Raw genomic sequence first — 14918 nt, forward strand, 5'->3', positions numbered from 1 at the left:
AGAGACTAAAAAAACCATAGAAAAAATTAATGGTTCTTTAAAAAGACAAACAAGATTGACAAACTAGACTAGACTCACCCAGAGAAAAAGAGAGAAGTCTCAAATAAATAAAATCAGAAATGAAAGAGGAGAAATTACAACAGATACCTCAGAAACACAAAAGATTATAAGAGTATACTATGAAAAGCTGTATGCAAATAAACTGGATAATCTAGAAGAAATGGATAAATTCTTAGAATCATACAGCCTTCCAAAACTGAATCAAGAAGAATTAGAGAACCTGAATCAACCAATCACCCGTAAGGAGATCGAAACAGCAATCAAAAACCTCTCAAAAAATAAATGGGCAGGACCAGATGGCTTCCTTGGTGAATTCTACCAAACATTCAAAGAAGACTTAATACCTATCCTTCTCAAACTGTTACAAAAAATTGAAGAGGAGCAGAGGCTTCCTAACTCATTCTGTGAAGCCAACATTATCCTGATACCATTACCAGAGAAGGACAACATAAAAAAAGAAAATTACAGGCCAATATCACTGATCAACTTTGATGCAAAACTCCTCAACAAAATATTAGCCAATCAAATGCAACACTACATTAAAAATATCATACACCATGATCAAGTAGGTTTTATTCCAGGATGCAGGGATGGTTCAACATTTGCAAATCTATCAATGTGATACACCACATTAACAAAATGAAGAACAAAAATCACATGATCATCTCAACAGATGCAGAGAAAGCGTTTGACAAGATACAGCATCCATTTACAATAAAAACTCTAAATAAAATGGGTATAGAAGGAAAATACCTCAACATATTAAAGGCCATATATGACAAACCAACAGCTAATATCATTCTCAATGGAGAAAAACTGGAAGCTATCCCTCTAAGAACAGGAACCAGACAAGGATGCCCACCGTCACCACTCTTATTTTACATAGTATTGGAAGTCCTAGCCAGAGCAATCAGGCAAGAAAAACAAATAAAAGGATCCAAATTGGAAAGGAAGAAGTGAAAGTGTCACTATTTGCAGACAACATGATTTTATATACAGAAAACCCTAAAGAATCCACTAAAAAACTTTTAGAAATGATAAATGAATACAGTCAAGTCGCAGGATACAAAATCAACATACAAGAATCAGTTGCGTTTCTATACACTAACAACGGAGTAGCAGAAACAAAAATTAGAATACAATCCCATTTACAATTACAACAAAAAGAATAAAATACCTAGCAATAAACTTAACCAAAGAGGTGAAAGATCTGTATACTGAAAACTAAAAAACATTGTTGAAAGAAATTGAAGCAGACACAAAGAAAAGGAAATATATTCCATGCTCTTGGATTGGAAAAATTAACATTGTTAAAGTGTCCATACTTCCTAAAGCAATCTATAGACTCAATGCAATCCCTATCAAAGTTCTAACAACATTTTTCACAGAAATAGAACAAAGAATCCTAAAATTTGTATGAAACAACAAAAGACCCTGAATTGCCAAAAGAATCTTGAGGAAAAAGAACAAAGCTGGAGGTATCCCACTCCTTCTCTCTATTATTAATGTTTGGTCAACAGAGTTCATACTCAAGCTCCCAAATTGGAACTCCTTAGTTTGCCCTCACATGTTCAACCATTTTCCCTCAGGGCAAGCTTTCCATGCTAAAGCTGTTAGAGGGGCTCCCAGCCTCTATCAAGTTTGCTCCAGTTCCTCTGCCATGAAGCTGCATACTCTGTCTTTGTACATCAGTTGACTATTTCTCTCCATTCCTTCTGGTGAGTTCCTCCATGAGATGCTCCCACAACAGTGACCTGGTCTTCAGTCAGGATCATTTTAATCCACCAGAGAAAGAATTATGATGTTGGGTCTCAAAGTGTAAGTACTGAGATCTCAGCCCCTTTCCTTCCAAGAAGTTTCATTGGCCCTTATGCATATTTCCTCATCTGTTTCCTGTGACCAGCTCTGCAGGCCATAGGTGGACATTAGGGGTAGTCTTTATGAATCTTGTGAATTCCTTCCAGGAGGGCAACTCAAATCTTGCTTTCCAGATCATATGTTTGGTCAAGATGACTTGCTATTCTCATCCGTACAAAGAAACCAATGACAAATGGCAGCTTGGCTCACTAAAACCATTTAGATTTCTGCAAAATGAAGTATACCACTACACAATGAAAATACAAAAATATGTTTTTTAAAAAGTTCAATGTACTGATCACACTAAGAATATGATTTTCAAAAATTTCAGTTATAATTTAATAAAAATAATTGCATAAAAACAAAAGGTATAAATAATTTTATAAAATTAGTATTGAGAGCTTAATCTGAGTTGAGCCCTAGACTGAGTTCCTTAAGTGTATTATATCACTTAACCCTTAAAATAATCTTGAGATAAGTATTACTAATTTGATTCTTCAGATGAGGAAGCTGAGGCTGGCAAGTAGAAGAGCTGGCTAGGGTGTGAAATGCCTCATTTAAAAATGAGTAAGCTGAGACTCATAGAGGTGAAAATAATTTGAGCCAAGGCATAAGAGTTATAGTAGATAATACATACATAGTGCTTACTATGTATCTGACGTTGTTCCAAACAGTTTAGATATATTAACTCATTTCATTCTCATGGCAAGCTTTGTGACTTTTCAGAACAACGCCAGTCACACCATGACCAGCTGTCTCTTGGAATGGAAAGGAGTGCACATTGTCCATTAAAAAAGCTCATCTTCTTCTCCAGTATATCCAGGGACCTGGATATTGTAAAAGTTATTTTGGAATGAATGTTCTATCAAATATTTGCTGAGCCACACTCACTTTATTTGGAAGCCAGTTTGATTATTGGGGTATCCCATGGGTAAAAGATTAAACTGAGCCAGTTCCTATAATTATTCTGAATCCCAGGGCTACTGAGAATTTAAACCTATAATCCTGGTTTTATAAAAATAGGATATTGGAATTTAATTCTATGTCCTCTTATATTCTCTGAATTACAAATCCAGTGTTCATATAACCCAGCCATTCTGATTTTATCTCTATCTCAATACTAACATTTCAACTCCTGCATCAGATTTCACTTGTTCCTTAAAATAAAATCACAGCTATGGCTTTGACCGCTTGGTGACATGGGCCAGGCTCCTGTGGTCTCCTCTATACTATTGTTTGGATGATGCTATTAGAGTCCAACGTACATCCCAGTGCATCTCTTTCTTTGTTCTGGAAAGTACTGGTAAGTGCTTCATACCCAACCAGATAGACTTTACTTGTTGTGTATGACACCTATTACACTCTCACCTCTTGTAAATTGTCAACATAAGAATTGTCCACATAAGCATCATTTTTTCAAACTGTAATTAAAGACTTAAACAGGGGCCCATGTGATAAATTCCCCATTGATTTGTTTTGAAGAGAAACTGTCTCTGACAATAAAATAGCTTGAATCTTTTGGCAAGTCTTGGAACATTTTAGCTTAATGTATTTCACTTATTTGCCTATCTGATAGAAACTAGCATTCAATTGTGGTATTTTAATGGTTGGTTGCACTTGGTAACTTCTACCCTCTGTCTTCTCTTTTATATGTGTTCCTCTTCTGTATTTTTTATATGTTTATAACTAACTCAAACCCTTTGCAAGCAGGTAGAGTGTAAAGATCAAACTGTGTTTTAGATTTGAGTTTTCTCAGCTCCCAATGTAACTCACTGCAATTGATCTTTATGTCTTTAGGATTCTCGAGTTCCTTTTTGTCTTACGGTGCTCTTGTCCTTTCTGGGTTGACTGTTTGATGGGACATCCATCTGCAGTGGTGAGTTTCTACCCAAATATCCCAGAATCTCAGCCACCAATTACCTGTGGAGAATTTGTCTTCCTCGTGGACTGCTCAGGAAGTATGCAGGGCCCCATGAGTAAACAGGATGAATCTCAGCTGCGCATAGAGGCGACCAAGGTAAGACTAGTTTTTTTTTTTCTTTTTCTGGTCAGATGCTCAAGTGGGGATGACTCTCAGGGGTTAAATTAGGGTCCATCTGGAGCTACAGGTCTGTTTCCCACCTGCGCTACAGCTAACATGATCACCTGAGGTTAGCCTTGGAACATTAGGGCCTGGAGGCACAAAGGAGACGATGACCCATATGTTCAAGACTGAGATTGGTAGGGTCTGTGTGTCTGAGAGGATCCTCTCTCACTCTGTTTCCTCATACTTTCTTCCTTGAGGAAACACTGATTTTACTGCTGAAGAGTTTGTGTATAAGTTATTATTTCAACGTCTACGGACTCTGATCTTCCTATGAGGCTTTCTTTCTGTAAGTTGCTAGAAAGGCCATAGAGAATCCAGAAAGATACTTTAAAGAAAGGACTAGCTTGTTAAAGGGGTTACTGCAGAATTGACTTTGGCATTGGAGGTTTCAGGTAAGATTGTTTATGATGAGTGTATCACAATTCAGGGATTCAATATTGGGCAATGTTGAGTAGCTATCATGTCGCTGGCTGTGTTTGTTTTTCTCAGGAATAGTGTGAAGTACAGTCAGCATGCAATGGAGTAAGCACTGAAGAGAGTTAAGCATATGCGGACAGACCTAGGGGGCACAGAAAACTTAACACCATTCCAGACAATTTACAGGGACACAGGGCACCCCCTACAAGTAAGAGAAGCAACAGAGCTAATGCAAAGAGACAGAGACAACGAAATCTGTTTAAGAATCCACAGCCCTGAGATTAATGGCAGGATTGTTGAAATATGGTGTGTAATTCAGAGTCTTTTATCATGTAGGAGAGATAAAAAGATAAGCATTTCAAAGAATTCTTTTTCCTTAGCTCCATGCTGTAAATGATGGAAGTTCTTTTTCTGGAGTGCTATGAAAGCCTTAGATGAAGCTAGTAGGGGGAAGTGCTGAAAATTCTGAGGGTTCTGAACAGACCATGTAGGAATGTTAGAAATCTCTCACCTGTCTGAAGAGATATCAGTGTCTCTGGAAAGAAATGGTTTGATTTTTCAAGGGCAAAACCTGATTAATACTTCTGCCTGAAGTCTCGGGCTACCTTGTAATTCACCTGATGAAAATTTTCATATTTCATCTAATCCGAATGTGAAATTATCCTGGTGATTGGATCCCCCTTGTACAAGAGAAATTTTAGAGATATATTTGTTTCACTGTTTGAGTTCTGGTGTCCACTTAGGTAATTATGATAATTCTCTCTCTGCTATTTATTCTTTTGTTTGAAAAATATAGCATCAATACAGCTTAAGCCATACTGGCTGGAGATGGGATGTATTTTGTCTGGGCTTTGCTAAGAGCAGAGATCCTTGTTTCACATCAATGGGCCAGTTTCATAGTCTTCTTTCATTGAACAATTAATAACACTCCTGAACTCAACAGTATTTTGGATTAAATCAAGAAAATCATTTCTGCCTCACTTTTCACTGTGCAGAATCCCAGTTTTTCTTGACGTCAACCAAACATATGTCCTTTCCTCTTGCATTAGTTCCATTTTTCCTGTCTCAGTTAGTAGCTTTTAAATAGGAACCATATACTTGATGGAATTGTCCTCCCTAATGAGGGCATTGCCTGGATTTATGAGCGTGACAAGTAGAAAATAGGGAGAGAGATATCTCTAACAAAACCAATATTTAAAAATATTTAGATATCTAGGATAGAAGGATGTCTGTTAGAAAATCAGCCCCTATTCAGTGGATTGTGGTTGAGAGAACACATATGGACTTTATGTCTTTAGAGCCTCATAAGGATGGTCTAGTGCAAGAGAAACATGAGGCTAGCAGTGTATGAGGCTTGGTATTTTCTGGATAACATGGTAGATTGCAGGGATCCTGTTACAGAGTTGAGATTCTTAACCTCCTCTGAGAGAAGTCCCTTTATAAACAGGTGGTGGCGTCAGTAAGACAGGAGTACCAGTACCAGGGATGAAATTATCCTCAAACATCTAGCTTTGAAATTGAGAAGTCTCTACAGCACAAAGAGAATTTATTTATTCTTCCTCCCTTCTTCCTTTCCCCACTTCCCTTCTCTCTCTCATATATATATATATATATATATATATATATATATATGTATGATATGTATTACAAAATTGCTTTCTTGTATTACAGAATTTGTTACACAATTGCCTTTTTTGATAACATATCTATTGATAGATCAGTTGATAGAATGATAGATATATATATATCAGATGGCCAGGTGACTAGGAGTGGAAGGTGCCCTCTAAAGCTGAGAGCAAAGCTCTCTGCTAACAGCCAGCAAGAAAACAGAGACATCAGTCCTAAAGCTACAAGAAAATAAACTTTGCCAGCCAGCAAGCTCCATAAGCTTGGAAGAGAATCCTGAGCCTCAAATGGATTTATAGTCTCAGATGAGATTACAGACCCAGGTGACACCTTGATTTCAACTTGAACAACAGTAAGGTAGAAATTTGAATTGTTTTATGCTGCTAAGTTTGTGGTAATTTAAGAGACATCAGTAAAATTAATACAATGTGTTTCTCCTAATTTCTTTTGCATATATCTGTGTGTGCCTCTATTTGTGTGTGTATGTGTGTGAGAGATATGATGATGAAATCATTCCATCACATTTGCCAAACAAGCTTTGTAATAGGAAAATTTGAATATGACTCTGGAATTATCTACCATGCATGATGCTGTTGCTACATAGAGAATGGGTTCTCAGTTCCCACTTAATGCTGGGTGTTCTATATTCCCACAGGGAGAGGGACCAAAGCTGTGGAGAAATGACAAATGTGAGCCTCGTGACAACGTATCCACCTCTTTGGGTTCTTTTTGGTGATGTATGTACTCACTGTGGTGGGGAACTTCCTCATCCTGCTGGTGATTACAGTGGATTCCCACCTCCACACTGCCATGTACTACTTCCTAACCAAACTGTCCTTCGTTGATGTGTGTTTCTGCACGATCGCTGTGCCCAAAATGCTGATGACCTTGGTCTTCCCAGGAGGCAGGGCTATCTCCTTTAACAGCCGTGTGGCCCAGCTCTACTCCTTCCACTTCCTGGGGAGCACCGAGTGTTTCCTCTATGTGTTCACGTCCTATGACCACTACCTAGCCATCAGTTACCCACTCAGGTACAGCAGCACGATGAGTGGGAGAATGTGTACCCTCTTGGGCACAAGTACATGGCTCGGAAGCTCTCTGCACTCTGCTGTCTAGACCATAATGATGTTCCATTTGCCCTACTGTGGTCCCTACCAGATCCAGCATTATTTCTGTGATGCTCTACCCATCCTTAAACTGTCCTGTGCAGACACCTCTGCCATCGAGAGAGATGGCGATCTTTGTCCACATCGGAGCAGTGGCCTCAGGATGCTTTCTCCTGATAATGCTGCACTGTGTCCATTGTCTGTTCCATCCTCCTCAAAGGGGAGATGCAGAGCCTTTCAGACCTGTGCCTCCCACTGCATTGTGGTCCTTTGTTTCTTTGGCCCAGGTGTTTTTCATTTACCTGAGGCCAGGCTCCAAGGATGCTGTGGATGGAGTTGTGGCAGTTTTCTCTACTGTGCTGACACCCCTTCTAAACCCTGTGGTGTACTCCCTGAGAAACAAGGACATGATGAAAGCTCTGTTGAAACTTAAAGACAAGATAGCATGTTTCACAGCAAATAAATGCTTGATGGAGATATGTTCATTTTTTAAAAAATTAGTAATATAATTTAGCCATCAACACATGATTTATTCCATGTACAGTTCTTAGTATTAAATGCTGTCCAAAACCACTTACTCAGGACTATTTGTTTCACTAATTTTTCTGAGTAATTTTAAAAATCACATTAGTTTTTTTAACATAAGTTTCCACTTTATTAATTTAACAAGATCAAAAATTAGATGTCATAATATCTTATATTGGTGAACTTCTTGGCAATATAATTTTGTTTGTTTTTTTATTGATGTATAATTGGCATAAAATATTATATTAGCTATATGACATAATGATCAATATTTGTATATATTGTTAAATTATCACCACATTGTCTAGTTAACATCCATCTCCATGCATAGTTACAAAAATTTTTCTTTTCTTGTGATGAAAACTTTTAAGATCTATTCTTTAGCAACTTTGAAATATTTAATAAAGTATTATATAAAAATAAAAATTAAAAATAAATAAATAAATAATTTAAAAAATAAAATAAAGTATTATTAACTATAGTCATCACGCTGTACATTACCTCCTTGTGCCTTATTTCTTTTATTACTGTAAGTCTGTACCTTTTGAACTCCTTCACACATTTTGCCCACTCTCCACCCCCTGCCACTAGCAACTACCAATATGTTCTCTGTATCTATGAGCTTAGTTTTTGTTTTTGGAGTTGTTGTTGTTTTAGATTTCACATGTAAGTGAGATCATAAGGTATTTGTCTTTCTCAGTCTAACTTATTTTACTTAGCATAATGCCTTCTGGGTCCATCCATGTTATTGCAAATGGCAAGATTTTCTTATTTTTCACAGCTGAATAATGTTCTATTGTGTATGTGTGTGTAATTTTCTTGATCCATTCTTTATCACATTTTCTTAATCCATTCTTCCATTGATAGACACTTAGGTTGTTTCCATATCTTAGCTATTTTAAATAATGCTTCAGGTGCAAATATCTTTTCGAGTTGTTTTCTTCAGATAAATACACAGAAGTGGAATTGCTGGATCGTGTAGTATTTCTATTTTTAATTTTTTGAGGAAACTCCATACTGTTTTCCATAGTGGCTGTACCAATTTACACTCCCATTAACGGTGCACAAGGGTTCCCTTTTCTCCACATCCTCCCTAACATTTGTTATTTCTTGTCTTTTTGATAATAATCCAACAGGTGTGAGGTGATATCTCATTCTGGTTTTGACTTGCATTTCCCTGATGATTAGTGATGTTGAGCACCTTTTCACGTACCTGTTGGCCATTTGTATGTGTTCTTTAGCAAAATGTCTATTCACATCCTTTGCCCATTTTTTAGTTGGATTTTTTCTTTCTTTTTTGCTTTTGAGTTGTATAACTTCTTTATATATTTTGTATATTAAGCCTATGATTTGCAAATGTTTTCTCCCATTTTGTAGGTAGTCTTTTCATTTTGTTGATGTTGTTCCAATGCTGTGCAGAAGCTTTTTCATTTGATGCAGTCTCACTTGTTTATTTTTGCTTTTGGTGTCAAATCTAAAATATGTGTATTTTGAATATGGATTATTAATTACAATATCAGGTGAACTTCTTATTTTTCCAGCATTCTCATGTAAAATTAGGGAATGAATAGAAAAGAATAGGGTTCTAAGACATGGAATGGGGACTCGTGGCAGGATTTGGATAATGTGGTGCCTGAATCCCCAACCACACACTGAAACTCCTTGCCCAGAAAAATCAGCCCCTCCTGCCCTGTCTGATGAGGCTCTGCTTGCCTTGCTTGCAGATTCAAAAGGGGCTCTCCTTCAAACAAGAAAATCATTTGCCTCAGTCACACACCCCAACTGTCCTCTCTCCTTCTTCAGTTCACCTGCTCCCCACATTAGCTTTGGTCAGATGAACATAATTTCTGAAAGATTGACCAAGCAGAAAATATTGGATAAATCAGCAATATGAACATACTTTCCACAACTTCTGCCCTCATTGTGCTAACTTGTTCAGATAATATAAGTCTTACACAGTTTACTTACTGATTTGTTAACTGATGCTTGGACTTAGCAGTGGCTTATGCTAAATAAAGATATATAGATAAAGATATCTTTAAATAAAGATATCATTAGATAAAGAATCTAATGACTTGAGAAATCAGAATGTGGAAGTAGAGTTACCATGTGCAACCTACCCACTCATGCACAAACCCTGTGGCCTGAAAGGACCAAGAATTTAGTCTTTTTATCAAAACTCTAAGAATTACACTCAAGAAGGGAAACATCAGGATCCAAGGATATTGGTTGGGATTGATGCAATTGAAATGAGATTTTAATTTTTACAACATTTTAAGGATTATAAGTAGTGAGCTTTAGCTATCAGACAAGAGGTGGGGAATGTTATAAGAGTTGGTAGTAAGAGCAATGTGGTAGTAAATAAAGCAACCAGCAAAGAATTTTGCCAAGCCAGAAAGTCCTTCCTTCTTGATTAATGTAACAAAATCCTACCAGATCTCATAAATAGAGGCCAAAATTGAGCCACCATGAGTGTCATTGCCCTTACTTCCCTCATTGAGTCAGTTCACTGATTCAATGCCATTTTCAAAAAGGAAGGGCCAGATATTCCCTACAGTAATGACATAAGCATGTACTGTGTATATTCTTCCTAATTTTCCCCACATGGGCCTATGTTCCTTCTGTAGTGTAGCTAGTAAAGGAAAATATCCAGGCCACTTATATTGAACTCTGGCTGTTTTTAGTGAAAAATGGAGTCCTGAACAAGCCCACCTTAGTATAATGTTACATTACCCTAAAATTATTTCTTAGTTCATGAGTGTGGAGTTGGATTTATGTTCTCAGCAAGTGTGGGAATCTCCCCATTGACCTTCTGACCCTAATGAGCTAGGAACTATTTTGATAGAGAGGGCCATGTGGAAGCCCCAAGTCCCCTCAGTTTCAATAAAAGAGTCATAAAAACTTTGGGACACTCATGGAGATTAATACCACATTCAAAGATTTGAAAGATTCAGGATGGAAATTTCTATCACACACCCGCTTAACTCTGCAGTATAACAGGTGCAGAGTGACAGGGAATTGTATGTTTAATGCAGTAGTGACTAATATCCTAGCTCCTGATCTAGATGTGGTCTTATTAAAATATATCAGTAGAACCATTAACACAGTGATCCCCAACTGATAAATGCTTTTAATTTGTAAAGGTTTTCAAATACAAACTTTCATGCATAAAAAAAACTTCTACATAAAAATACATACATATATACACATATGTACATACACAGGCATACACACGTATATATATACACATATATAATAATAATAATGAAACAAACTGTGTGTAACCACAATCTAATTTGAGAGTAAAATGTTACAAGAACCACTGCAGCGTCCTCTGTGCTTTTCTCCCTTGACACCATCTTCTCTCCCTATGAGAGATAAGTATCCTGCAATTTCTGTTAAGCCTTCCCTTGATTGTCTTTATAAGTTTAGCAACTAAGTCTTCATTCCTATTTTGAACTAATTAATGTAAATGGAATCATGCAGTAATATTCTTACCTAAAAATTACTTTCGAAACATTGATTTTGATGACTATCGTTTACTCACTTTCTTTTTTTTACTTCCTTAGAATCTATTTTATGAATAGAACACATTTTTTGCTCCCTTCCCTTTTTCTCTCTTTTCTCTCACTTCTTTCACATTGAACAGCAATGTGGAAACAGCAAACAACACTTTCCAAACAACGTTTGAGTTATTAACAGTATTTTGCTATGTTTAAGCAGAGCTGCTAAGCATATTTATTATACATGGTGCCAACCATGTATATGTAAAATTTATGTAGTTTCCTGGAAAAGAACTGCTGGACCACAAAATACACATATCTGTAATTATATTGATTATCTAGTGTTTGTACCTATTTTCACAATAACTAAGAGCAAAGAGAGTGCCTTGGTCCACATCTTTGCTGGTACTTAGTACATTTAGATTTTATGGAGTTTTTTTCTTAAAAGTATGAAAGTATATCTTTTTGTAGTTTTAATATGAATTTCCATGACTGCTTATGAAGTTGAGTTTGCTTTCTTCCATTTTCAACATTTCTTGATTTCTTTTTTCTGAAAAGTCTATATGTAACTTTTGCCTATTATTTTTTGTTTTTATTTTACTTCTTGATGTATATAGTTTTGTCTACATTACAAATACTAATATTTTTATTTTCTCTTTAGGTAATGTTTGATAAATTCTTCTCTCAGTGTATAACTTTTCTCTGTCTTTGTAATGTCTTTTGATAATTTAACCATATTAGAATTAAGAATTTCTATTTACTGTTTTCTCTGTCTTTTAAGGAAAAATCCTTTTCTATCTCTTACATTCACACTCAAAATTAACTTTTTATCACCTATGTGCCAGCTACTATTTTAGGGTATTTTTTGCCCTTATGCTTTTTGTGTAAAAATTTAGTCTAGTGATTGTACACTCACGAGCTCACAGGATATTATGTTGGTTTACCATACTGGTAACATCATGCTGATAGGACCTGGTGAGTGGGAAATAGAAGATATCCCAAATGCCTTGCAAATTCATGTTTCCATACCATGGGAGAAAAACCTATGAAAACAAATAAACTGTGACCTCAGTGACATTTCTTCTAATCTAGTTGCCTTGGGGTGAGTTATCCAGACAGTGAATCTAGGTAATTCCATGGGATGCCTCTGCATATTACAATATCCAGAGGTAAAAAGTAATAGTAAATGACTGCCACCTAAATTGGCAATATCAAAATGTGATTCTGTCTTAAAGAAATAATGGTTTGATTCACCCTATTTGGCAACATCAACACGCTGAGTTTCCTGATAAGAAAAAGTGTTGAAAAGGGCAGAAGTTATTAATATGATTTATTACCTCATAACCATTTGCAAAATAAGTTTTGTACCTCCTACATGTGTTTTCTGCATTTCTTTGACATGCATGTATCCACATGTTTTAGTTTTCTCCCCTCCACTCACTTTATTATTATATATAAGATATGTTCATGGTAACTTTATTATTTTGTCCTTAGGTCATACAACGTTAAGTTAAAATTACCTCAGAACCAGAGATGGAATTGACATCACTCAGAGATTCCAGATTTGGATCTGGATGAAATGAATGGTGATATGTTGGAATGGCTCCCTCTGTGAAGGGAGTGACATGAGGAATAAAGTTGCATTGTGTTAGGTGCTGACACTGTGTGTGTAAATATGAGAGGAAAGATTTATACAAATGATGTGCAGTCAGTGTGGTGGACTGTCATGAGTCTTTATTAGTGTACTTATTTACTCATATATTTTGGCTGTGTATCTTTTAAACTGTCTTCCTGTGTGTGGGACTCCCTCCTGCTATAGAAATACCAGATGATTTTCCATTTACTTTAGCAACTATGTTACACAGGCATGGGACCTCAACTTGGCCAATAAGATATATCAACCTGGACATTAGATCAGAAGCAAACAGTGGTAAAAGGCACATACAGGAGAGAATTAATTGAGGTGATGACAATGACCACATTACCAATACAGAGTTTTGACAGCCAGGGATGACAGCATGCCAGCAGTGCTTTTAGGAATTTATGCCTGTGGTAATCATGGGTTCTCTGAGGAGCTGGGCAGTGCGTGGAAACAACAGTGGGACCCTCACCAGATATTTATTAGGCATGATTTTGCAGTAAGTCTGCCTGGTCTTCATGTTTCCTGTTCCTTTTACAAGTTTGGTTCTTTGGATTTCTGAGTTGCTTGCTATGCGGTGTGGTGATGTGTGTGGGGCCACGGTATGTTTTAACTGAATCATACATTTTTGTTTAGCTTTCTTTTTCAACTTAAAATATATATTATGGACCTCCTTGCATGTCAGTATATCCATATTCAATTATTTATTATCTGGTTTCTTTATGCATACAATAATGCATATAATTATAAAGTAATTAGATTATATCGTATATGCCATATTATTATGTTAGTCTTTTTAAAATTTTTTGTCTGTTTCTGCAACCTCAGATTAATAACCTGACTTTCTTCCATTCCACTCTTTTCTCTATGCTCCTATAATATACAAATTTTCTTTGTTTGCTTTACAGAAATGGCACAATGCTAAGCACACTTCTGTGAATCATATTTCCACTCCCCAAGTTGAAAATATCTCATGAAAACCCGTCAGAGTTAACTGGTGTGTTTATAATTCAATCCTTTAATAGTTGCTTAATATTTCATGATGCAACAGTACCATGATTTATTCAATCTTTCCTCTTTATGAATATTCACTTGCAACTATAAATTATGTATCAAAACACGTGTTTGAATAAATACTTATCTGGTGGTGATTTTATTTTTGTGAGCGAAAGTTCTGGGGTGGAATTATTGAATTCTAAGTATATATGAATTTAAATTCAATAACTGTTGTCGAATTGCTTTCCCAAAGAAGACACTGTGACTATGCACATTTTTCCCAACAATATGTGAGATGAAGCTTTTCCCTTCATCCAAAACAGTGATAGATCCTTTCACTATTTGTCTATTTGGTGAGTATGAATTAGTAACTTGGTATATTATTTTGCACTTGACTGACTAATAATGAGTTAAAGCATCTTTTCAAGACCATTTTAATTTATTCTGCTGTGTATTGCTGATCCATTTTCTATGTCCAATTTTTCGATTTGAGAGGGGTTCCCTATTTTTTAAGGATTTGTAGGCATAATTTACTTTGGATCTAAGTTTTTTGTCAAATTTATGTACTGCAAATATTATCTCCCACTCTGCTGCTTGCCTTTTACTTCTTAGTATTGCTTTATAATAACAAAAATGATGAATTTAAGATAGAAAAATAGGAATGAAATTTTTTAAAAGGAGCTCACAATAGCACCCTAAAAGCAAAATAATTAAAAGATGGTCAACTTCATTTTTCATTGGGAAAATACAAACTACACCACAATAAGATACCACTTTACCTCTATTAAAAGGGCCAAAGTAAAGGAGATAGATGATGCCAAATGATGATCATATGTGGAACAACTGGAAATTTCAAGCACTACTACTGAGAGGATAAATTGGTACTGTAAAACTGTGCAGCAGCATCTACTCAAACTGATCATATGCATTCCCTATGATGTAGCAATTTCACTACTGAGCATGTATCTGATAAAACTGTATGTGTGTGTATATGCAAAGGCTAATGTATATCCAAAAGAAAGGCATATAATATATGATATATAGATTTTCCAAAGAAAATTTACACACGTATATATATACACACGCACAAAATGTGTATTCTA

At 36.0% G+C, this 14918-nt stretch overlaps 1 pseudogene; it reads left to right on the forward strand.

Annotated features, from left to right (window-relative positions):
• The first annotated feature begins 617 nt into the window (after nt 1-617).
• LOC124225591 (olfactory receptor 10G9-like) lies at nt 618-7661 on the forward strand (annotated as a pseudogene).
• The last annotated feature ends 7257 nt before the right edge of the window (nt 7662-14918 follow it).

This window comes from Equus quagga, chromosome 14 (genome assembly GCF_021613505.1).
Source record: "Equus quagga isolate Etosha38 chromosome 14, UCLA_HA_Equagga_1.0, whole genome shotgun sequence".
NCBI lineage: Eukaryota > Metazoa > Chordata > Mammalia > Perissodactyla > Equidae > Equus > Equus quagga.